This window comes from Neophocaena asiaeorientalis, unplaced genomic scaffold, assembly GCF_003031525.2.
Source record: "Neophocaena asiaeorientalis asiaeorientalis breed wild unplaced genomic scaffold, Neophocaena_asiaeorientalis_V1.1 scaffold246, whole genome shotgun sequence".
Classification (NCBI taxonomy): Eukaryota; Metazoa; Chordata; class Mammalia; order Artiodactyla; family Phocoenidae; genus Neophocaena; species Neophocaena asiaeorientalis.
The window spans coordinates 3,365,009-3,390,814 of NW_020174551.1; the positions used below are offsets into that span (position 1 = coordinate 3,365,009).

Consider the following 25,806-nt stretch of genomic DNA (forward strand, 5'->3'; position numbering starts at 1 on the left):
GGTAATAGAGATGATTAGTCACAGATTAACACCTTATCTATGAATCAATAAAGGGTTAGTGGGAATGAAGGATTGGAGAGGGTCACATATTTTCCAATGTCTAAGAGACTTCATTCGTTCCAATTGCCTACAAGAAAACAGATCATTTACAAAAGGCCTGTGATGGTAACCTGGGCACATATTCCAGGACTGGGAGGCATTTCCCCAATCCCTTGGCGAGGATGTTAGAACTGAGCTAAGCCTAAGCTTTCTGACACATGCTATGTAACCTTCCCCTACTTGCTGATGAGTTGGTAATAAAAATACTAACCATCAGAGGTCAAGACTAATTTCTGGCAGCCGTTCCGCGGAGGGACGAGGCACAGCCGCGGAACCGCCGCCAGATTCGCTCTTTGTCCACGCCGCCTGTCGCGCCGGCCGTCGCGCCGCCCGCCCGCCCGCCAGCCCCGCGTCCGCCGCCGCCGCCGCCGCCACCGCCATGGGAGTGCAGGTGGAGACCATCTCCCCCGGAGACGGGCGCACGTTCCCGAAGCGCGGCCAGACCTGCGTGGTACACTACACCGGGATGCTTGAAGATGGAAAGAAATTCGATTCCTCCCGGGACAGAAACAAGCCCTTTAAGTTTGTGCTGGGTAAGCAGGAGGTGATCCGAGGCTGGGAAGAAGGGGTTGCCCAGATGAGCGTGGGTCAGAGAGCCAAGCTATCTCCCCAGACTATGCGTATGGCGCCACTGGGCACCCAGGCATCATCCCACCAAATGCCACTCTCGTCTTTGATGTGGAGCTTCTAAAACTGGAATGACAGGAATGGCCTCCTCCCTGATCTCCCCATTCTTGGATGTGCCATGGAAGGATCTGGCGCCTCCAGATGCGCACAGCGAGTCCGTAGGGAGCTTTTCCTGATGTTCCACTACGCTCTTCGTATAAACATCTTCCCTGACTGAATGTGTTCTGTCACCGTCTTTGCTCTTCCCCTTTCTCCTCGTATGTCTGTTGACCTGAACTATATGCCATAAACCTCAAGTTACCCATTTTAGTTTGTTTTCGTTTTGGGGTGAAGATTGAGTTTCAGTCCTTTGGATCTAGGTTTCCAGTTAAGTACTAGTCAAGTATTAACAGCACAAATAATGGGTTAACTTTAGAATAGGAATTGGTGTTGGGGGGAGTGCAAGAATCTTTATTTTATTTTATTTTTGGATGAAAGTTTTATCTATTATATATTAAACATTCTTGCTGCTGCGCTGCAAAGCCATAGCAGATTTGAGGCGCTTTTGAGGGCCGAATTATTCTCCAAGTTGAGAGATGTCCTCGGGTTGAATTAAAAGCCCTACCCAAAACTAAAGTGGGAAGGGGAGAGCCTTTGCCTCCACTGTCCCACCCCCACCCTCCCCTTAACCCTCTGCCTTTTGAAAGCAGATCATTTTCACTGAGATGTTGGACACTACAGGTGTGTGTCACCGGGCCAGCAGGGACCTCTGAAGCCTTCTTCATGGCCTGGCTTTTTTTTTTTTTTTTTCCATCCTGTGGTTTTTCTAATGGATATTTAGGACTTTTGTAATCTCATAGCTATCCAGGCTCCACTTCCTAAATTTTAAGAACTTTAATCGAAAGTTAAATTGAAGGTGCTGTTTGTAGACACTTAACACCCATGAAAGCCCAGCCATCATGACAAATCCTTGAGTGTTGTCTTAAGAAAATGATGCTGATCATCACAGCTTCAGCATCTCCTGCTTTTTGACGCTCAGCTCCCGCTGCTGATCTCAGAGTTTCCTGGCTTCTCCTTCCTCCCTCTCACCCTCTGCTGTCCTGTGTAGTGATTTGGTGAGAGAAATTGCTGCCTACTCGCCCACCCCTACCCCACCCCCTGCACTACATATGAGTTTCAAGTTTTATTATTGCAATAAAAGTGCTTTATGCTGGTTTTTCTCAAAAAAAAAAGACTAATTTCTGCTAAATAAAACCAACCAATTACCCTATGGCTGTTGCATGCAATAAATATTTCTCATTCAGTACATTGGTCATTTTTTGTTTTGTTTTCTCAAGATTACAAGGAACATAACCCCTGCATGCAAATAAGGCATGCTTGCCCAACCTTCCTCCAAAGTCCAAGTCAAGAAGCCTCAGGGAGTTACAACTAGAAAAAAGACATCTCAGCTCCTTTTCTTCGAATTTTATTCATTAACTTAAATATTTAGCGAGCACCTCCTAGGTACCAGGGATCTTTATGGCACAAAGTATACATCAATGAACAAAACAGACGAATTTCTCTCCTCTTGGTACTTACATACAGGTGCAGGATTATCATTACTAATAGTGGGTCTATTCTCTACCTGGCAGGCACGAGAGACATTTTGTCCACATGCAGTATATTTTGCCAACCAAACTTTTTTTTTCCCTAAGACTATAAATCTGATATTGCAGTTTGTCAGTGAGTCTTGATTCTTGATAATGATCTTTCCCTCCCATAAACTGCTCAGAACTTTGTACCCTCCTAGTAAAATATATCTTGCCTTACCTTGTAACTCAGTTATTTTTATACTTGCCTTATTCTCTAGCACATTTTAAATTCTTGAAAATCTTACCTTGTTTATTCTTTTATCTCCTACACAGTGCCTTACACATGATAAATGTTCAACAAATGTTTAATTTGGACTAAATTCTGGTTTTTAAAATGGAGGCATAGTTAACATGCAACATTACATTAGTTTCAGGTGTACAACACAATGATTTGATATTTGTATATATTGTGAAGTGATCACCACAATGTCTAGTTCATATCCATCATCATACATAGACACAGAATTTTTTTCTTATGATGAGAACGTTTAAGATTTACTCTCTTGTGGACTTCCCTGGTGGTGCAGTGGTTAAGACTCTGCGCTCCCAATGCAGGAGCCTGGGTTTGATCCCTGGTCAGGCAACTAGATCCCACATGCATGCCGCAACTAAAAATTCACATGCCACAATTAAGGAGCTGGCAAGCTGCAACTAAGGAGCCTGCCTGCTGCAACTAAGACCCACTGCAACTAAATAAATTAAATAAATAAATAAATATTAAAAAATGTACTCTCTTAGCAGCTTTCAGATATACAATACAGTATTACTAACTCTAGTCACCATGCTGTATACCACATCCCCATGACTTACTTATTTGATAACTGGAAGTTTGTACCTTTGACTCCCTTCACCCATTTTCCCCCATCCCCCCACCCATTGCCTCTGGCAACCACCAATCTCTTCTCTGTATCTATGAGCTTGGCTGGTTTGTTTTTCTTTTTTTTTTCCTTTTTGGATTGCACGTGTAAGTGAGATCACATGGTATTTGTCTTTCTCTGTCTGACTTATTTCACTTAGCATAAAACCCTCAAGATCCATTTCTATTGTCACGAATGGCAAGATTTCATTCTTTTTTTATGACTGAATAATGTTCCATTGTACATATACATACCACGTTTTCTTTATTTATTCATCTGTCAATGGACACATATTATTTCTATATCTTGGCTTTTACAAATAATGCTGCAATGAACATGGGGGTGCAGGTATCTTTTCAAGTTAGTGTTTTTGTTTTCTTTGGATAAATACCCAGAAGTAGAATTGCTAGATGATAGAGTATTTCTATTTAAAAATTTCTGAGGAACCTCCACACTGTTTTCCATAGTGGCTGCACCAATTTACATTCCTACCATATGTGTAAGAGGGTTCCATTTTCTCTCCATCCTTGGCAACACTTGTTATTTCTTGGTTTTTTGTTTGTTTGTTTTTGATAATAGCCATTCTAACAAGTGTGAGGTGATATCTCATTGTCTGATTTTCGTTCCCCTGATGATTAGTGATGTTGAGTATCTTTTCATGAACCTGTGGGCCATCTGTATGACTTCTTTGAAAAAACATCTATTCATTACTTCTGTTTTTTAACAAAGACTTTATCACAATTCTTATAATGAGTATAATTCTCATTTAAACTAGTTATACACAATTACACTACTTTCCTTTCACAGTGCTTTGTGAAAAGGAAACCTCAATAAATATTTGCCGAACAGAATTGAACATGTTTAAGTAATTTTACTTACTTAAAATTTTTTTAAATCAGTTCTTATGAGGACTGTAAATTCCTCTTTTGCCTAACCACCTAAAATCAATCCTTTAAAAAGGAAATAAAAGAGTAACTGAGGAAATAAAAACATAAGCATTAGATTTTTTAAAATTGTGGTATGGTTGCTTTATAATGTTGTGTTAGTTTCTCCTGTACAACAAAGTGAATCAGCTATATGTATGCATATATCCCCTCCTTCTTGGACCTCCCTGCCACCCACCTAGGTCATCACAGAGCACCAAGCTGAGCTCCCTGGGCTATACAGCAGGTTCCCACAAGCCATCTGTTTTATACATGGTAGTGTATATATGTCAGTCCCAATCTCCCAATTCATCCCAATTCCCCTTCCCCCCTCCCCGCTCTGTGTCCACACATCCATTCTCTACATCTGCATCTCTATTCCTGCCCTGTAAATAGGTTCATCTGTACCAATTTTCCTAGATTCCACATATATGCGTCAATATATATTTGTTTTTCTCTTTCTGACTTACTTCACTCTGTACGACAGACTCTAGGTCCATCCACCTCACTACAAATGGCCTGATTTCATTCCTTTTATGGCTGAGTAATATTCCTTTGTATATATGTGCCACATCTTCTTTATCCATTCATCTGTCGATGGACACTTAGGTTGCTTCCATGTTCTAGCTATTGTAAATAGAGCTGCAATAAGCATTGTGGTACATGACTCTTTTTGAATTGTGGTTTTCTCAGGGTATATGCCCAGTAGTGGGATTGCTATGTCATATGGTAGTTCTATTTTTAGGTTTTAAGGAACCTCCATACTGTTCTCCATAGTGGCTGTATCAATTTACATTCCCACCAACAGTGCAAGAGGTTTCCCTTAGTTTTTGTGCCAGTACCATACTGTCTTGATTACTGTTGCTTTGTAATATAGTCTAAAGTCAGGGAGCCTGATTCCTCCAGCTCTGTTTTTCTTTCTCAAGATTGTTTTAGCTATTTGGGGTATTTTGTGTTTCCACATAAATTGTAAAATTTTGTGTTCTAATTCTGTGAAAAATGCCACTGGCAATTTGATAGGGATTCCATTGAATCTGTAGATTGCTTTGGGTAGTAAAGTCATTTTCAAAATACCGATTCTTCCAATCCAAGAACGTGGTATATCTGTCCATCTGTTTGTGTCATCTTTGATTCTTTCATCAGTTTTTTATAGTTTTCTGAGTACAGGTCTTTTGCCTTAGGTAGGTTTATTCCTAGGTATATTATTTTTTTGTTGTTGCGATGGTAAATGGAATTGTTTCCTTAATTTCTCTTTGTGATATTTCATTGTTAGTGTATAGGAATGCAAAAGATTTCTGCGCATTACTTTTGTATCCTGCAATTTTACCAAATTCATTGATTAGCTCTAGTAGTTTTCTGGTGGCATTTTTAGGATTTTCTATGTATAGTATCATGTCATCTGCAAACAGTGACGATTTGGGTTTTTTTTAAAGATTAGGAAAGTAAGTTTTGTTTTTTGTGTTTTTTTGGCTGTGTTGGGTATTCATTGCTGCATGCGGGCTTGCTCTAGTTGCAGTGAGTGGGGGCTACTCTTCATTGTGGTGCACAGGCTTCTCATTGTCGTGCCTTCTCCTGTTGAGGAGCATGGGCTCTAGGCACATGGGCTTCAGTAGTTGTGGCACGCAGGCTCAATAATTGTGGCTCACGGGCTCTAGAGCTCAGGCTCAGTAGTTGTGGAGCACAGGTTTAGTTGCTCCACAGCATGTGGGATCTTCCCAGACCAGGGATCGAACACATGTCTCCTGCATTGGCAGGCAGATTCTTAACCACTGTGCCACCAGGGAAGTCCCAACAGTGACAATTTTACTTCTTCTTTTCCAATTTTTATTCCTTTTATTTCTTTTCCTTCTCTGATTGCTGTGGCTAGGACTTCCAAAACTATGTTGAATAAGAGTGGCGAGAGTGGACATCCTTGTCTTGTTCCTGATCTTAGAGGAAATGCTTTCAGTTTTTCACCATTGAGAATGATGTTTGCTGTGGGTTTGTCATATATGACCTTTATTATGTTGAGGTAGTTTGCCTCTATGCCTAATTTCTGGAGAGTTTTTATCATAAATTGGTGTTGAATTTTGTCAAAAGCTTTTAACCATCAGATTTTGAAAGTTTCATAATATGTCAGAAATCTTCATCTTGATCAAACTAGAGAATTTCACCCAATTTATGCATTCATCTCCTCTCTTTTTTTAAATCTACTTAAGCATTTACCATGCTTGCTTCATATATTACATCATTTCTTCCTTCTTTCCATTATCCTTCAAAGTCAATTGATTATTCTTGCTAAGTAATAATAAAGACCATAATAAAATGTATAATTCCAAAGAGTTACAAAAGCTAAAATAACAAAGTGGCCCACATTTGCAGATATGTAGTGGGTTTACGTGGCAGTCTGGGCTACGTGAGAGGTGGCCTGAGTATGTCAATCATAGAGTGGGGCTGACCTGGTCATGTAGATTAATAGGAACCATTCTTGTCTGTGCTCAAGGTCCTATGGTCACCATAGGCCACAGGAGACACTGAGACATCTGTTTGCTAAGCCGTGAACCACAGAGATTTAGCTGCAATGCCACAAGCATTCCAAAGCTCAACATCAAGCAACTGTTTGAAGCCCCAGGCTGTTTTCTCTGATGTCCCACATTCCTTTTCACTCCCTGTCTTACTTACTGGAACCTAATTCCTGCCACAAACGTAGTAAGTCCCATTTCTTCAAGCCCTCAGCACAATGCTTATACTCAATTTACAATTTATCTCATTCTACTTTGCATGACTCTTATCTTGCCTCTAGATTAACTCCTTGAGACTAAGACTAGGTATTTTCATCTTTATCGTCTCACTACTCCCCTGTCATCCCATTGTAGGTCCAGATGGTCCAGATGTTCACCAAAATAAAAATAAAGTTGTGTTCCAGAACTTCTTTGGTTTTATCCTCCTTTGGGACCACTAGAGCTGCACCACCCATTCTGGTTTATTTTAGGGTTAAGCACATAAGCCACATATGACTACATAGACATGTAAGCATTGTTTATACAGCAGAAGGGTGTCCACGTGTTTTTAACGAAGAGCAATATGCTTAGAAATCCATGTGTGTAGAAGGCTAATTTTTTAATGGCAACTATAGAAGTCAGCACTTCCAAAAATTAATTTTTTCAGTAGTATAAAAGATGTCCAAAAATACTTTCTTCAACTTTATTTATACAAAAGTGCCCTGCTGTAGAGTTAGTATTTGTGCCAATAGCATTAGCAGTTATTGCTCAATTGTGACTGAGGCAGCAAGAATAATTATTTCTCATAAGGCATATTTGATGTGAGGATATATTTCAATTCAGGTTCCAAATTTATATGGCAAATGCTACTGAAATTCTCAACTTTCAACTTGATGAAACTTTCACAGCACCCAGGTGGATCCCAACATTGCCTGCTTAGAGTTTGGTCAGATGGTTAGAAAGTTTAAGTTAATTCTGTAAATAGTTTTATTGAGATGTAATTGACATATAACATTGCATTTGTTTTAGGTGTACAACGTAATGATTTGGTATATGTATATATTACAAAATGATTACCAGAATAAGTTTAGTTAACATCCATCATCTCACATAGTTACACTTTTTTTTCCTTGTGATGAGAACTTTTAAGACCTATTCCCTTAAAACTTCCTGGAAATTTTTCACAGGAAAACTGGTGGGAATGGCAGGTGGCCTATCTAGTATAGCTCCTGAGGACTGGGGTAGAGGGCATTTACCAAGTCAGGTCTGAAGAGTGTGCTGAAAGCAAGAGGCAGAAAATCCTGTCCAAATGGATTGTGCAATTACAAATAAGGTGTGCATAAATTAAAATTCAAGGGGATCGTCAAGCCAGGCAGGCAAAGAAAATAAACGGGACAATTCTGGACGGTAAATGACAGGCCATATGAATGAAAGCTGGTGACAGCTGGTATTGCCTGAGGCTGGATCTCACATTTTAGGGCTGATCTGATTCATTTAAAGAGTCTGGAATGGAGCAGACACTAAACTTCATATTCTGGCAAAGTTCCAGCAATACTGTGTCTGTAGTTCGGTCAGTTCCAGTCCAAATGGAAAGTTATGGGACAGATTGATCCGTCAGTCATTTCATATCAATGGTTTAAAGCAATTTATCATGTTATTTGGTATTATTTTATCCATCTTTCTTGTACTTGGGTTTCATTCAGTTTCTTTGATCTATGGGTTATAGTTTTTATCTAATTTGAAGTTTTCAGTCATTTTTTCTTCAAGTATTTTTTTCTGTCTCCCACACCCTTTTTTCAGAGACTCCAGTTACATGTATGTTAGGTTGCTTAAAGTTATATTACAGCTTCCCTGACACTGTTTTTTTTTATCTGTGTGTTTCATTTTAGATAGTTTCTATAGTTATGCCTTCAGATTCACTAATCTTTTCTTCTTGAGTATGTCATCTGCTGCTAACTTCATGCAATATATTTTTCACCTCAGACATTGTAGTTTGCATCTAGGACTTTCATGTGGGTCTTTTAATCTTTCATATATTGACTTAACATGCTCAAATTTTCCTCTGTCTTCTTGAACATATGGAATAGTATCTGTTTTAATATCCCTGTCTACTACTTCTATGATCTGTGGTATTTCTGAGTCTAATTCTAGTAATTGATTGCTGTCTTCATTAGAGATTGTATTTTCCTGGTTCCTTGCATTTTTGTAATTTTCTGATTAAATGCCAGACATTGGGAACTTTACCTTGTTGGGACTGGATATTTTTGTATTCCTATAAATATTTTTGAGATTTGTTCTAGAAATGCAGTTAAATTATTTATAAACAGTTAAATCTTTTTGAGGCTTGCTCTTCAACTTTGTTATGTAGGATTAGAGTTGCCTTTAGTCTAGGGCTAATTTTCCTCTACTATTCAGAACCATGAATTGTAAGATTTTCCATTCTGTCTTGTATGAACTTGAACTATTCTTGTCCTTGTATGAGCTTTGAGAATTGTTTCCTTTGCTCCTTTCAGGTAGTTCTTCTCCAGACTTGTATGGTTTCCTTCCTTGTATGCACTGATTAGTATTCAGCTGAAAACTTGAGGGAGACTCTCGGAAATTCCCTAGAGCAGTCTCTCTGTGCAGGTCTCTGACCTCCGAGACTTCACCCTGTGAACTTTAGCCACTGTGGCTCCCTGGACTCTGTCTCCTCAATTTAAAGGGACTGCCAGGCTCTGCTTGAGTTCTCTCTCCCTGTGTCATGACCTGGAAACTCTTTCTAGGCAGCATGCTAGGGTAATCATAGGGCTTACCTCTCTGGAGGATCACTGTCCTGCACTGCTTGATGTCCAATGTCCGAAAATTATTGTTTTTTACATTTTGTCCATCTGGTTTTTTAGTTGTCTCAGGCAGGAGGGTACTCCAGGCCTTGTTACTACATTTTGCCAGAGAACTTATAAAGTCAACAGAACCACCAGTGGTTGCATGGACTGCATCTGAGCTCCTCCACATCCTGAAATTTACATGGCATTACATTTGCAAAGAATACAGCAGACCTAGAAACTATCCATTCATTCAGCAAATATTTAAACACTGATAGAGATGGCTAGCTTTCCACTACAATCTGCCGCCTTTCTATCTTACAGGATTGTCCTTGGGAAGTGGCTGCCAGGCCAGGGACTATGGTTTTCCAGACACCCCCCGCCCCACACACACACCTTGCTTTCTCAGTGGTCATATGTCTAGTTTTCACCAATGAAATGTGAGTGGAAATGAGGTGTGCCATTTTTAGGGCAAGGATGTTAAGAAGCAGATATGTTTCGTCACACTCTTTCCCCTTCTGCTGACTGAATGCTGAGGATAACAAGTACCCTTGGAATGGTGAGGCCAAAACGTGAAAGGAGTCTCAGTCCCTGAAATCACTGCATGGAGGGAAGCTGCCTGCCAGAAACACCTGTATTGATCAGCTAGGTGATGACAAAATAAACTTCCATTGTGTTAAGCTACGACTATTTTGGGGTTACTTTGTTAAAGCAGTGAGTGTTATCCTACTAATACAGGGACCTACTGTGCACCAAGCAGTGTGTTAAATGCTGGATGTTCAATGAGAAACAAACATGTAATGATTCCTAGCTCATGGATCTTAAAGGTTAGTCAAGAAAGATAAACAAGGAAAGAAACATATATATAGTTACACCCTGCAAAGCACCTCCCTAGTTCATGTGTTCCTAGTAGAACACATCTTGCTTTTAATACCCAAACTTCAAAGAATATATTTTCCTTTATACAGTGTTTTTGACTAACATTTATATAGGAAATGTTTATACTTGTATCCTCCCCAAAGTCAATACAACATTTTAAAACAAAATGATGTATGTGAAAAATCTTGTATTGCATTTTGAATACAATTGGTAGGATATCAGAATCACAAATAGATATTTTTCCAGTTTTTTATTTTCAAACATTTCAAATATGTAAATCAGAAAGGTTTAAAGAATACACATATATCTTTCACCTAGAGTCACCAATTGATAACATTTAGCCACTTTGTTTCATTTTTCTTGAGACAGACATACACACACACACACACACATACACACACACACACACACAAACTTTGCTAAACCATTTGAAAGTAACTTGCAGGCACCGTGATACTTTACCTCTAAATACTTCAGTATTTATCTCCTGTGAACAAGGCCATTCTCCTACATAATAAAATTACCACTATTACACCCAAGAAATTTAAAATAAATACACAGTATTATCTAACACACAGTCTATGCTAAAATCTCCCCTTTGCCTGTAGCTGATTTTAATTAACTTATTTGTTATCTTTTTATCTCCAAAATAACTCCTACTCCCCAATAGGTACACGTCCTCTCCAGAACTAAACCAATCCCAACTTGATCTATAGATTCAGTGGATTCCCAACCAAAATACCAGAAAATTATTTTATGAATATCAGCAAACTGATTTTAAATTTCATGCGGAGAGGCAAAAGACCCAGAATACTGCATAATATTGCAGAAGAACAAAGCTGGGGGACTGCTGCTACCTGACTTCAAGACTTACTATAAAGCTCCAGTAATGAAGACAGTGTGGTATTGGCAAAAGAGTAGACAAATAGATCAATGGAATGGAATAGAGATCCCAGAAATAGACCCCCATAAATATAGTCAACTAATCTTTTTTTTTTTTTTTTGCGGTATGCAGGCCTCTCACTGTTGTGGCCTCTCCCGTTGCGGAGCACAGGCTCCGGACGCGCAGGCTCAGCGGCCATGGCTCACGGGCCCAGCCGTTCTGCGGCGTGTGGGATCTTCCCGGACCGGGGCACGAACCCGTGTCCCCTGCATCGGCAAGCGGACTCTCAACCACTGTGCCACCAGGGAAGCCCGTCAACTAATCTTTGACAAAGGGACAAATATAATACAATGGAGCAAAAAATAGTCTCTTTAACAGGTGCTGCTGGAACAGTTGGACATACACATGCCAAAAATTAATACAGACACAGACCCTACACCTTTCACAAAAATTAACTCAAAGGATCACAGACTTAAATATAAAATGTAAAACCATAAAACTCCTGGAAGATAACATCAGAGAAAACCTAAGTGACCTTGGATTTGGCAGTCACTTTTTAGATACAACACTAAAGGCACATCTATGAAAGAAATAATTGATAAGCTGGACTTCATTAACATTTAAAGACTTCTGCTCTATAAAAGACAATATTAAGAGAATAAGAAGAGAAGTCACAGACTGGGAGAAAATATTTGCAAAAGACACATATGATAAAGAACTATTATTCAAAATATAAAAAGAAATCTTAAAACCTAACAACAAGGAAACAATCTGATTTTAAAAAGGGCCAAAGATTTAAAAAAAAAACAACTTAATTTATTTTGGTCACGCAGTTTGCAAGATATTAATTCCCCAGCCAGGGACTGAGCTCGGGCTACTGCAGTGAAAACATGAAAGCACCAAGTCCTAACCACTGGACCGCCAGAGAATTCCCATAAAAGGGCCAAAGATCTTGGCAGACATCTCACCAAAGAAGACATACAAATGGAAAATAAGCATATGAAAAGATGCTCCAATATATACAATGGAATAATAAAAAAGAATGAGGTAATGCCATTTACAGCAACACGGATGGACCTAGAGATTATCATACTAAGTGAAGTAAGTCAGAAAGAGAATGACAAATATTATATGATATCACTAATATGTGGAATCTAAAATGTGATACAAACGAACTTATTTACAAAACAAAAACAGATTCACGGACATAGAAAACAAACTTATGGTTACCAAGCAGGGGAAGGGGTGAGGGAGGATAAATTAGGAGTTTGGGATTAGCAGATACAAACTACTATATATAAAATAGATAAACAGGGACTTCCTTGGTGATGCAGTGGTTAAGAATCCACCTGCCAATGCAGGGGACACGGGTTCCATCCCTGGTCCGGGAGGATCCCACATGCCGTGGAGCAACTACTGCCGTGCACCATAACTACTGAGCCTGTGCTCCAGAGCCCACAAGCCACAACTACTGAGCCCAAGTGCCACAGATATAGAAGCCCGAGCGCCTAGAGCCAGTGCTCTGCAACAATAGAAGCCACCGCAATGAGAAGCCCACACAGCACAACGAAGAGTAGCCCCTGCTCGCTGCACTAGAGAAAGCCCGCACACAGCAACAAAGACCCAATGCAGCCAAAAATAAAATAAATAAATACATAAATTTATAAAAAAATAAAATAAAATAGGTAAACAACAAAGTCCTAGTATATAGCACAGGGAACTATATTCAATACCCTGTAACAAACCATAATGGAAAAGACTTTTTAAAAAAGAAGAAAAAAGAAAACCTGCTCCACATCATATGTTGGGGAAAATGCAAATTGAAACAATAATACGATACCACTACATACCTATTAGAATGGCCAAAATCTGGGACACTAACAACACCAAATGCTGGTAAGGATGTGGAGCAAGAGGAATTTTCATACATTGCTGGTGAAAATGCAAAATGGTACTGATACTTTGAAAGACAGTTTAGGGGTTTCTTAAAAAATTCAACATACTCTTGCCATACCATCCAGCAATTGTGCTCCTTGGTAGTTACCCAAAGAAGTTGAAAACTATGCCCATACAAAAACCTGTACATAGATGTTTATAGCAGTTTTCATAATTGCCCAAACTTGGAAGCAGCCAAGATGTCCTTCAGTAGGTGAATGGATAAACTGTGGTACAACCAGATAATGGAATATTATTCAGTGCTAAAAAGAAATAATCTATTAAGTCATGAAAAGACATGGAAGAACATTAGATGTAAATTACTAAGTGAAAGAAGCCAATCTGAAAAGGCTATATACTATATGATTCTAACTGTGTGACATCCTAGAAAAGACAATGGAGACAATAAAAAGATCAGTGGTAGTGGTATCTCTGTATGAGGTGGGAGTAGGTGGTACCTGCATTCCCAACATGGCCATCTCTTTGGTTAACAGCAGGAAATAGACCTCTCCTACAGCCTGGGCTTGAGAGTTAGACTCCCTGCTTGTGAACCCTAGCTCTGCCAATTATTACCTGTATGACTTTAAACTCGTTACCTATCTCTAAGCCTAAGTTTCCCCATTAGTAAAGTGGACTCAGTGGTTCCTACCACAGAATTATATGAGTTGATGTACATAAAAAGCATGTTAATAGGTCTAGGATAAAATAATAGCTACCACTTACTGCATGCCTACTTTCTTTTTTTAAAAAATAAATTTATTTATTTATTTGCTTGTTTTTATTTTTAGCTGCGTTGGGTCTTCGTTGCTGTGCACGGGCTTTCTCTAGTTGCGGCGAGCAGGTGCTACTCTTCGTTTTGGTGCGCGGGCTTCTCATTGTGGTGGCTTCTCTTGCTGTGGAGCATGGGCTCTAGGTGCACAAGCTTCAGTAGCTGTGGCTCGCGGGCTCTAGAGCGCAGGCTCAGTAGCTGTGGCGCTGGGGCTTAGTTGCTCCGTGGCACGTGGGATCCTCCCGGGCCAGGGCTCGAACCCGCGTCGCCTGCATTGGCAAGCGGATTCTTAACCATTGCCCTACCAGGGAAGCCCCTGCATTCCTACTTTCAAACGATGGCTCTCCTTGTCAATGTCTCCTTGCAGGCCCCAGGAGGGCATATGTACATGACAGATTCTCCCCTGGAGTCTGTGCCTTGAGCTACACTTCATTTTAGGTATTGAAACAGTATGTATTCTTTGGTGTCTGACTTCTTGCACTTAGCCCAATGTTTTAACATTTTATTGTGAAATGTTCAGTCATCAAGAAGGGAAAACCAGGGTGCCCGAGCATTTATTTTGTGTTGGGAGAGGGCTCCTTGCTGTGGAGCAACAGCACAGAAATAGCTCATCACAAGTAAGGAACAGCAGCAGGGTAACAGAGAAGTGATACATCTGTACCTAGGCTTGGCCTCCATCTGCGTCAGCATCTTCCTCAAAGCCTGGGACATTGCTGAACCAGCTGGTGGCCTTTGGGCTCTGATGATTTTTCTCTCCTCTGACCTCTCTCTGTCACATTCTGTACTCAACACATATCTTCAGTGCTTCACAAAGGCAGATGACAGATAGAACTCCAACAGATCATGGAGGAAATCAGATGTACATGGAAACTAGAAAAACACAGTAGAGGGATGCATGATCATTAAAACAAAAGATAATTAAATCCTGGTTGACAAAAAGAAGAGAGTCAAAGACAGAACCAATATTTAAGGGGCAAACAAAGGAAAGGAAGTCTGTAAAGAGACTGAGAAGGAAAGATCAGAGAAGTGGGAGATAAATCTGGAGAGAGCTGGATCCTAGAAGCAAGGGAAGTAAGGGTTTCAATAAGAGGGACATGTCAAGAGTATCCAACTAAGGTGAGGTATGCCTATTGGATTACCTCATCAATCTTCTCTCACTCCGCTCCAGAAGCTCTCGCAACCAGGCCTTACCTCTGCAGGCAGGAGATTAGAAGAGTCATCTCTGCTAAATCTGACCAACTGAAAAGGAAAACTGAAAATACTGACAATGGGGGTTCCCCAAGGACATAGCTCAGCCATATCATCCACTGAGATGCTCAGAATAGATTAGACTCACTTAGGAGCTCAGTGCTTCCAATTCACTTTTGCCCTTTTTATTTACTTATTTAACAACATTTGTCTTTTTTTTAAAGATTTATTTATTTATTTTTAGCTCTGTCGGGACTTAGTTGTGGTGCATGGGCTTCTCTCTAGTTGTGGCTTATGGGTTTTCTCTTCTCTAGTTGTGGCACGCGGGCTCCAAGGCGCATGGGCTCTGTAGTCTGCTCATGCAGGCTCTCTAGTTGAGGTGGGTGGCTTAGTTGCCCCACGGCATATGGGATCTTAGTTCCCTGACCAGGGATCAAACCCGCATCCCTGGAATTCTAAGGCGGATTCTTTACCACCGGACCGCCAGGGAAGTCCTTGTCTTTTTGTTTTAAAATCAACTTTATCAGGATTCTCTGGTAGTCCAGTGGTTAGGACTCTGTGCTTTCCCTGCTGAGGGCCCAGGTTTGATCCCTGCTTGGGGAACTAAAATCCCCGCAAGCTGTACCATGCAGCAAAAAAAAAAAAAAAAAAAAAAATCAAATTTATCAATGTGTAGTTTATATAAATAAATACGTTTTAAGCGTACAGTTCAGTGACTTTTGACAAATATATATTTCCATGTAACTATCATACAATCAATCTACAGAATATTTCCATTACTCCAAAATTTCCTCATGACTTTTTACAATCAACACTTCTCCCAGGCAACCACTGATGGACTTTCTGTCACTATAGATTTGTTTTGTCTGTTCTAAAATTTTTTTTATAAATAAACCATACAGTATGTACTTTTTGTGCACCTGGATTCTTTCACTCACACAGTGTTTTCTGCACAAACCTTTTGTTATAAATTGGTCAATCACAAAGCAAAGCTGTGAGAATTTTACAGTGACATATGTCTACAGTTACATATATCTACCACTAGATTATACCATTACATCCTACAACACTTGCTTTAACACATCCATTTTTCCATTTGTCTGTCAATCCATCTTATTTTTGATGTATTTTAAAGACATCAGCACAATTCCCTTAAATACCTTAGCATGTATGTTGGGCATAATTATCCATGTTGTTGCATGGATCAGTTGTTTCTTCCCTTTTACTGCTGACTACTATTCCATTATATGAATATATTTAACATGGTTTATCCATTTGCCTGTTGTTGTTTTTTTAATATTTATTTATTTATTTGGTTACACCCAGTCTTAGCTGTGCAGGCAGGCTCCTTAGTTGTGGCATGCAAACTCTTAGTTGCGGCATGCATGTGGGATCTAGTACCCTGACCAGGGATTCAACCCAGGCCCCCTGCATTGGGAGTGAGGAGTCTTAATCACTGCACCACCAGGGAAGTCCTTATCCATTTGCTTGTTGATGAATATTTAACTTATTCCCAGTTTTGGGTTATTATTAGCAAAGCTGCTATAAACATTCATATGCAAGTCTTTGTATAGATATATGCTTTTATTTCTCTTGAGTAAGGACTTAAGAATGCTTTTGCTTGGTTATATGCTAAGTGTACTTTATAGCAAATAGCCAAACTGGTTTCCAAGTTGTATTATGTTACATTTCTGCCAGTAATGTATTAGAGTTGTTATTTCACATTCTCACTGATTCTTTGTATTGTCAGCTGTTTTGATTTTAGCCATTACTGTAGGCTTTTAATTTTTATTTCCCTGATAACTAATGATAATGAATAGCTTTTCACGTACTTATTGGCCATTGTGTATCCTATTTTATGAGGTGTCTGTTCAAATCTTTTGCCCATTTATTTTATTATTTTAAAATATTTATTTATTTTTTTATTGGCTGCGCCAGGTCTTAGTTGCAGCACGCAGGATCTTCGTTCAGCATGTTTAGTTGTGGCATATGGGCTATTTAGTTGCAGCATGCATGTGGGGTCTAGTTCCCCAATGAGGGATTGAACCTGGGCCCCCTGCATTGGGAGCATGGAGTCTTACCTATTGGACCACCAGAGAAGTCCCCTCTTTTGCCCATTTAAAAAATGGGTCATTTGTTTTATTATTCAGAGTAAGAATTCTTCATATATTCAAGCTTTATGTCCTTTGAGATATATATATTGAAAATATATTCCCCTAGTCTATGGCTTGCCTTTTCATTTTCTTAATGAGGGTCTTTTTTTTTATGGACAGGAATTTTATTTTTAAATTTTTATTTCTTTTTATTTTTTGGCTGCACTGAGCAGCATGAGGGATTGTAGTTTCCCAACAAGGGATGGAACCCACCTTCTGCAGTGGAAGCACAGAGTCGTAAATACTGGACCACCAGGGAAGTCCTATTTTTATTTTTTTAATGAGGGTCTTTTGAAGAACAGATTTTTGATGGATACCAATTTGTAAATGTTTTCTTTCATGATTTGTGCTTTTTTATGTCCTAAGAAACCTCTGCCTACCCCAAAATTTCAAATATTTTCTTCTAAGAATTTTGTAGTATATAGCAATGAAAATCAATTAACTATACAGACATACAGCACAATAAATCTCAATGAACATAATGTTGAGTATAAAAAGGAAGGCACAAAAGAATATGGTTTATTTTCATTCATATAGAGTGCAAAAATAGTCAAAACTAAGCTATACTGTTTAGAGATGCATATGTAAGTGGTGAAACTTATAAAGTCAAGAAAATTATTATCTCCAAAGTTGGGATAGTGGTACCTCTAGGCGGAGGAAGTGGGTTATGATCAGGGAGGGACACACAGGGGACCTCTGAGATGTTTCTGTTTTGTGCCTTGGGTGGTGGTTACATGGATGTTTGATTTATAATTCTTTATTAAATGTGTGTATTCGTTTCATACACTTTTCTGAATTCTTTTACATTTCACAGTTTTTAAAAATTCAAGGAGCCCTAACTTCATTATAATTCTTAACTCTGGGATTAAAAAAAGAAAAGAAAACCTCAATAGAAGGGTTAGAAAATAGAAGTGTCCCCAAAAGTAGAGGTAAAAGACAAAGAAAAAAGGAGAAAATAGAACAAAAAATACAGAGCAAGTTAAGGAGGGACAATATCAAGAAAGAAAGAAAGAAAGAAAGAAAGAAAGAAAGAGGAAAGGGAAAAGAAACAGACAAGAAAGAGGGAAAGGGAAAAGAAACAGAGAAAAATGGGTAGGACAAATCACCAGCTAAATGCTTAAAGTCTTCTAGAACTGAAGGATGTATTTCCAGATTGAAGACTGAGTGTCCAGCACAGTGAATGCAAATTGTGGATGTACAGCATATACTGTGAAATTTCAGAATACTAAGAAAAGTGAGAAGATGCTACCCACTTCTTATTTTAGTCGGGGTTCTCCAGAGAAATAGAACCAATAGGGTATAAAGAGATTTAAAGAAAGAGATTTATTATGAAGGATTGGCTCATTGGTTATGGAATCTTCGTCCCACGATCTGCAAGCTAGAGGCCCAGGAAAGCCGGTGGTGTAAGTCCCTGTCCAAGTCTGAAGGCCCAAGAACTGGGAACACCAATGTTTGAGGGCAGGAGAAGGTGGACATCCCAGCTAAGGAAGAGATAGAACTCATGCTTCCTCTGCCTTTTTGTTCTATTCAGGTCCTCAAAAGATTGGATGATGCCCACCACTCTTCTTTACTGAATCTACCAATTCAAATGCTTATCTCTTTTAGAAACATTCTCACAAACACACCCAGAAATAATGTTTTGCCAGCTATCTGGGCTTCCCTTAGCCCAGTGAAATTGACACACAAAATTAATGATCACAATTCCAGAGAGGGGAGTGGGGGAAAAGTTCACATATAAAAATAGGAATGAAAATGTCTTTGGATGATTCAATAGCGAAACTGATAGAAGACAATGGGAGAAATGTTTTCCTCATTCTGAAAAAAACATATTCCCAGTTTAGAATGTCTATGCCCAGAATGAAGATAATAAAGACACTTACAGACTGTAAATTCTCATCCATTTTCAGGAGACTACAGTGGGATGCTGCTGAAGCATAATGAGGGAACAAACCAAGAAAGAGAAAGACATGGAGTCCATGATACAGAAGATACACATAAAAAGGAGATAAAAGGAATTTCCAGGCTGATGGTTAAGGGAGATCCCAGGATGACAGCTGGGTACTCTGTGTAGAGGGTAACAGCACAGCCTAGAGCATATCCAACAGCTTTGGAAGTCACTTCTCCAGGAAACGGACATTAATTATATACCTTATGTGTCAATAAATTGAAGCAAGGTCTGGATAAGTGACAAAGAGTCTAAGGTTCAATTACTTAGAAAACAAAACAAAACAAGACAATTATTAACTCCAGGGGAAACTAAAAGTAATGCAGGGAAGGAAAAGTAATCATAGGTTCTTACCTGACTTTGCTGTGACTATCATTTGTATGATTATAATAGCGAAAAAAATTAATATAATAGCGTAAGTACTAAAATTGACCTAATCAAAATCAGAATATAACTATCTTGGGAACATGGTGATATTAGAAGGTTTGGAGGGAACATCGAGTGGAGTTTATGGAAAAAGAGAGCTATAGTCTCATCTTGTATAATACGAAGTCAATAGGAAATACCAAAACCTAAAAAAATCGAGAAGTAACATTGTAAGCATGTTATTTAGAAACACAAATAAAATAATCATCTAAAAGAAGTGAAAGGTTGCCTCTGGAGAAAGGCTAACTAGATGCAGGAAAAGCACTTTATTAAGTTCAGCATTCATTCATGGTTAAAAAAATAAATTCTGTTCCTTCTTTTCTTCCCCTCTTCCTTCCTGATAATCCAGCCTTAAAGCCCCACTATGTGGGGCAGAGCAGAATAGTCATCCAAGCAGAGTGGCTGTCTGGTGTGCAGTACTAGAGCCCAAACAAGCTGTGGGGGTATCTATGGGGGGATAGAGGGGAGGCAGGAGTGGTTATCTCAAATGTATTTTAGCCATTTATACTTCCTCTTCTGGGAACTGTCTATTTATATATCTTTTCCACAGCCTCCATAATAAGCATTTCTCTTTTTAATTGTAAGAGTTTATATAAACTATATATACACACACACACACAATTAGCAGGATTTTTCAAGGTTCATCCATATTATGCCATGTATCAGTACTTTATTCTTTTTCATGACTGAATTATATTTCATTGTATGAATATAACATGTTTTGTTTAAATATTCATTAGTTGATGGACATTTGGATTCTTCTTGGCTATAATACTACGATAAGCATTTGTGTATAAGTATTTGCATAAACATATGTTCATTTCTTTTGAATTTATACCTAGGAGTAAAATTGCTGGTTCATATAGTAACTCTATGTTTAATCATTTGTGGAACTGCCTGGCTGTTTTCCAAAGTGATTGCTCCATTTCACATCCCCACTAGCAGTATATGAGGGTTCCAATTTCTCCACATCCTTACCAACACTTGTTATTATCTGACTTTTTGATTCTAGCCATCCCAGTGAGCATTAAATGGTATCTCATTGTGGTTTTGATTTGCATTTCCTTGATGACTAATGATGTTGAACATCTTTTCATGTGCTTATTGGCTATTATATTTTCCTTGGAGAAATATCTATTCAGATCCTTTGTCCATTTAAAAATTCTTTTATTTGTCTTTTTATTATTGAGTTGTAAGAGTTCTTTGTATATTCTGGATACAAGTCCCTTATTGATACAGGGTTTGCAAATATTTTCTCCCATTCTGTAGGTTGTATTTTCATTTTCTTGATTGTGTCATTTGAAGCACAAAAGGTTTTGATTTTGAGGAAGTCAAATTTGTCTATTTTTTCCCTTGTTGCTGAGGCTTTGGGGGTCATATCCAAGAATCCTTTGCCAAATCCAGTATCATTAAGTTTTACTCCTATATTTTCTTCTAAGAATGTTATAGCTTTAGCTCTTACATTTAGGTCTTCGACTCATCTCAAATTGATTTTTATATATGGTATGAAGTAGTGGTCCAACTTTATTCTTTGGTATGTGGAAATCCATTTGTCCTAGCACCATTTGTTGAAAAGACTATTTCCCCCCATTGGATAATCTCAGTACTCTCGTCTAAAATCAGTTGACCATACATATATGGGTTTATTTCTGGGCTCTTAATTCTGTTTCATTGATCTATATATCTATCCTTGTGCCAGTACCACACAACTTTATACTTCTGATGTTAAACTTATTCCTAAGTTTAGATGCCCTTTCTAAAGTTGTGGAGTCCCCTTCTGTCCCTAGTTTGTTGAGTGTTTTTATCATGAAACCATGCTGGAGTTTGTCAGATGCTTTTTCTGTGTCTATTGCAATGGTCATGTGAATTCTATTTTTTATTCTATTGATATAATGTATTACATTACTTGATTTTCAGACGCTAAACCAATCTTGCACTCCTGGGATAAATCCCACTTGGTTATGGTGGATAATTATTTTTACATGTTGCTGGATTCAGTTTGCTAGTATTTTGTTGAGGGCTTTTGCATCCACATGCACAAGATATTGGTCTGCACTTTCCTTTGCCTGTGACGTCTTTGTCTGGTTTTGGTATCATAGTAATAATGGCCTGATGAGTTGGGGAGTGTTCCTTTCTTGTTATGGGCTGAATTGTGTCCTACCCCTCTACCCCTACCCCCAGTTCATATGTTAAAGTCCTAACTCCTAGTACCTCACAATGTTACTGTAGTCATAGATAAGGTCTTTAAAGAGGCAAAGTTAAAATGAGGCTATTAGGGTCGGCCCTAATCCAATATGACTGGTGTCCTTATAAGAAGAGAACACATAGAAGGACACTAAGGATGTGTGCATACGGAGGAAAGACCATGTGAGGACATAGCAAGAAGACTGCTTTCTAAAGTCCAGGGTAGAGGCCTCAGAAGAAACCAAACTTACTGATGTCTTGACTTTGAACTTCTAGCCTCCAGAATGGTGAGAGATAAATTTCTGTTGTTTAAGTCACCTTGTCTGTGGTATTTTGTTATGGCAACCCTAGCAAACTAACACACTCCTCTTCTGTTTTTTGAGAGTTTGTGAAGAATATTCTTCCGTAAAAGTTTGGTAGAATTTACAAATGAAGCTGTCTGGGCCTGGGCTTTTCTTTGTGGGTAGATTTTTAAATTTTTTCACTTTGTATAAGTCTACTCAAATTGTCTATTTCTTCTTGAGTCAGTTTTGATAGTTTGTGTCTTTCTAGGTATTTGTCCATCTAGGTTATCTAATTTGTTGTAGTACAGTTATTCATAGTGTTCCTTTAAAGTCCTTTATATTTCTGTAGGGTCAGTAGTAATGTACCCACTTTCTTTTTCTTCTTTTTTTAAATATATAATTTATTTTTTGAATTATATTTTATTTATTTATACAGCAGGTTCTTATTAGTTATCTATTTTATACATATTAGTGTATATATGTCAGTCCCAATCTCCCAATTCATTCATTCTCTCTGTTTCATTTCTGATTCTAGTAATTTGAGTCTTCTTTTTCTCTTGGTCAATGTAGCAAAAGGTTTGCAATTTTGTTCACCTTTTCAAGAAATCAGCTTTTGGTTTAATTGATTATCTCTATTGTTTTTCTATTCTATATTTTATTAATTTCCACTTTAATCCTTTTAAAAATTTTATTTATTTATTTATGGCTGCATTGGGTCTTCTGTTGCTGTGAGTGGGCTTTCTCTAGTTGCAGTGAGTAGGGACTACTCTTCCTGCAGTGTGCTGGCTTCTCATCCTGGTGGCTTCTCTTGCTGCAGAGCACAGCCTCCAGGCACGGGGGCTTCAGTAGTTGCAGCACGTGGGCTCAGTATTTGTGGCTCGCGGGCTCTAGAGCGAAGGCTCAAGTTGTGGCGCACAGGCTTAGTTGCTCCGTGGCATGCGGGATCTTCCCGGACCAGGGCTCAAACCCATGTCCCCTGCATTGGCAGGCGGATTCTTAACCACTGCGCCACCAGGGAAGCCCCTTCCACCTTAATCTTTATTATTTTCTTCCTTCTGGCTGCTTTAGGTTTAGTTTGCTCTCCTTTTACCAGTACACATATATTAATTTCTATATGTTATAGGCACAAGAATCCAGTATATTATTTTATACAATTGCTTTAAAAAATCAGTTGAGTAGGAAAAATGTTCATTTATACTGTCTCATAATTATATAACTGCCTTTTCTTTTTTTTAATTAATTTTTATTGGAGTATGGTTGCTTTACAATGTTGTGTCAGCCTCCACTGAACAATGAAATGAATCAGCCATACACACATACAGATATCCTCTCCCTTTTGGACTTCCCTCCCGTTTAGGTCACCATAGTGCATTAGGTAGAGTTCCCTGTGCTGTACAGTATGTTCCCATCAGTTGTCTATTTTATATATAGTACCAATAATGTATATGTGTCAATCCTAGTCTATAACTGCCTTTTCTGATGTTCTTTTTTTTTTTCATATGAATTTGAATTACTGTCTGGGGTTATTTGCTTTCAACCTGAGGAACGTCCTTTAGTATTTCTTGTGAGGCAGGTCTGCTAGCACAAATTCACTCAGTTTTTGTTTATTTGGGAAAATTTCACCAACTTACTTTGATAAGATTGTTCCTTGGATGGAGCACTTTGAAAATGTTATCTCATTGCCTTCTGGTTTCTCTTGCTTTTCCTGAGAAGTCAGTTATTAATCTTACTGGCATTTATTTGTAAGTAATGAGTCATTTTTCTTTTGCTGCTTTCAAGATTTCTTCCTTGTCTTTGACTTTCAGCATTTTTTCTCTATTGTGTCTGTAGATCTCTTGCATTTATTTATCCTATTTGGAATTTGTTGAGCTTCCTGGATATGTAAGTTATAGTTTTTCAATAAATTTGGAAAGTTTTCAGCCATTATTTCTTTGGATTTTTTCTGCTCCTTCTTCACTCTCCTCTCCTTCTAGCACTCCTATTATGCACATGTTCGTGTGCTTAGTGATGTCCCACATTTCTCTGAGGCTCTTTACATTCTTCTCTGTTCTTTGGCTTGCATAATCCCTATCCAACTACCTTCAAGTCAGCTTACTCTTTCTTCTGCCAGTTCAAGTCTCCTGTTAAGCCCCTAATGAACTTATTTCAGTTATTGTACTTTTCAACTCCAGAGTTTCTATTTAGATCATTTTTATGGTTTCTGAGTCACATCCCTGTTCTAGGGGCTGAATATCTATTGATATGTTCTATTTGGTATGACATTGTCATCATACTCTAACCATGTTTTTCTTTAGTTCTGTGAACATGTTTATAATAGCTATAAATACTTTGAATTTTTTTTTCTGATAAATCTAACATCCTGTTGCTCTTAAAGCAGTTTCTGTTGCCTGCTATTTTTCCAATGTATGGGTCATACTTTCCTGTTTACTTGCATGCCTCATAATTTTTTGTTGGAAACTTGACATTTTAGATAATGTATTGTAGCAACTCTGGGTACTTGTTTCCTCCCCACTCCCCACCCTCTCCACCCTCTCCACCCACCCCAACCTCCTTATTTTTTTTGCTTGTACATATATTGTTCTACAAATAAATCTAATCAAAATCTGGTCCCTTTGAAGCAAAAGTTTATGAGGTCAGTGTCTAATATTTGTCTTACCCCAGGAGGGCTTCCCTCAGCTGTCTTTATCTTTGATTCTTTCCTGCAAACTAGCCAGTTTACAATTTAGCTCATATCTTGAATCTCCTCCCAATTGCCTATTACCACAACCTCCAGGTTTTTGAGAGCACCCTTTGGCTTGTTATTTCTCCACGCTCTGTTGCAAATGAAGTCAGTTTCTATGGGAAGAGATTAAGAGCTATCTGTTTTATGGACCGATCCTTAAAACATGGCGGGGGGGGGGGCACAATCACTGAGTCTGGGCTTTGGAGCAGGAGGTGGAACAATGGCAAGCTTCTCTCAGACTCACATCCCTGTTCTAGAGGCTGAATTCTAGGTGAGGATGCATAGCAGCCCGAGGTTTTCTTGGCTTTCTTCTTCTGGCTTGAACCACTACTACAGCAGCTGAGGTAAGGGTGATTAGGACCCCAGTATTCTCAGCGCTCCAGCCCAAGGTAGAGCCTCTGTTGCATGAGTGGGGCTGGATGGAAGAAAGAATCCTCCATCTCTCAACCACATTTATACAGGACTTAGGCTCAGTATCAGGTAGCCAGGGCCAGGCAGGGTGAGAATTGTTGACATCTGCCCCTCCCACTGGGAGCCTGGGAAGAGGAGGCCCAGTGTTCCCGGTTTAAAGACAGAGTGGGGACTCCGCCTTGCAGTTGGGAGGGCAAAGAGAGGAAGAGGGCTTGGTTGAAATACCACAGATTCTCGCCTTTCTTACCAATTTTTCCTAGATTTTCTTGAATAGATATTTATTTGCTCTTTTAGGAATATTTCCAAGGCTGTAAATGGTTGTTTTCGCTTGTCTTAAAACAATTTTCACCAGTTTCATTAGGGAGTGGGTCAGCAGAGCTCCTCATGCTGTCATGCGGTGGTGAATTTTTCTTGGTATTATTTTTGCAACTTTCCTGTAAGTTTAAATATATTTAAGAAAAGTTTAGAAACTTTAAAAAAATCACAAGAAAGTCGTTATGAGGAATGAAGCATAAAGTGCTTTTACATATGCTCTTTATTATTTTTCCAAGGCATCCGTAACAAACACTAGAAGTGCAGTAAAGAGCAGGACCCCATGGGGGCCTTCCCGTGGGACAGGCCTCCCCCGCC

General features: G+C 38.8%; 1 pseudogene; it reads left to right on the plus strand.

The window, feature by feature from the left end:
- Positions 1-439: 439 nt before the first annotated feature.
- Positions 440-976, plus strand: LOC112407895 (peptidyl-prolyl cis-trans isomerase FKBP1A pseudogene; annotated as a pseudogene).
- The last annotated feature ends 24,830 nt before the right edge of the window (positions 977-25,806 follow it).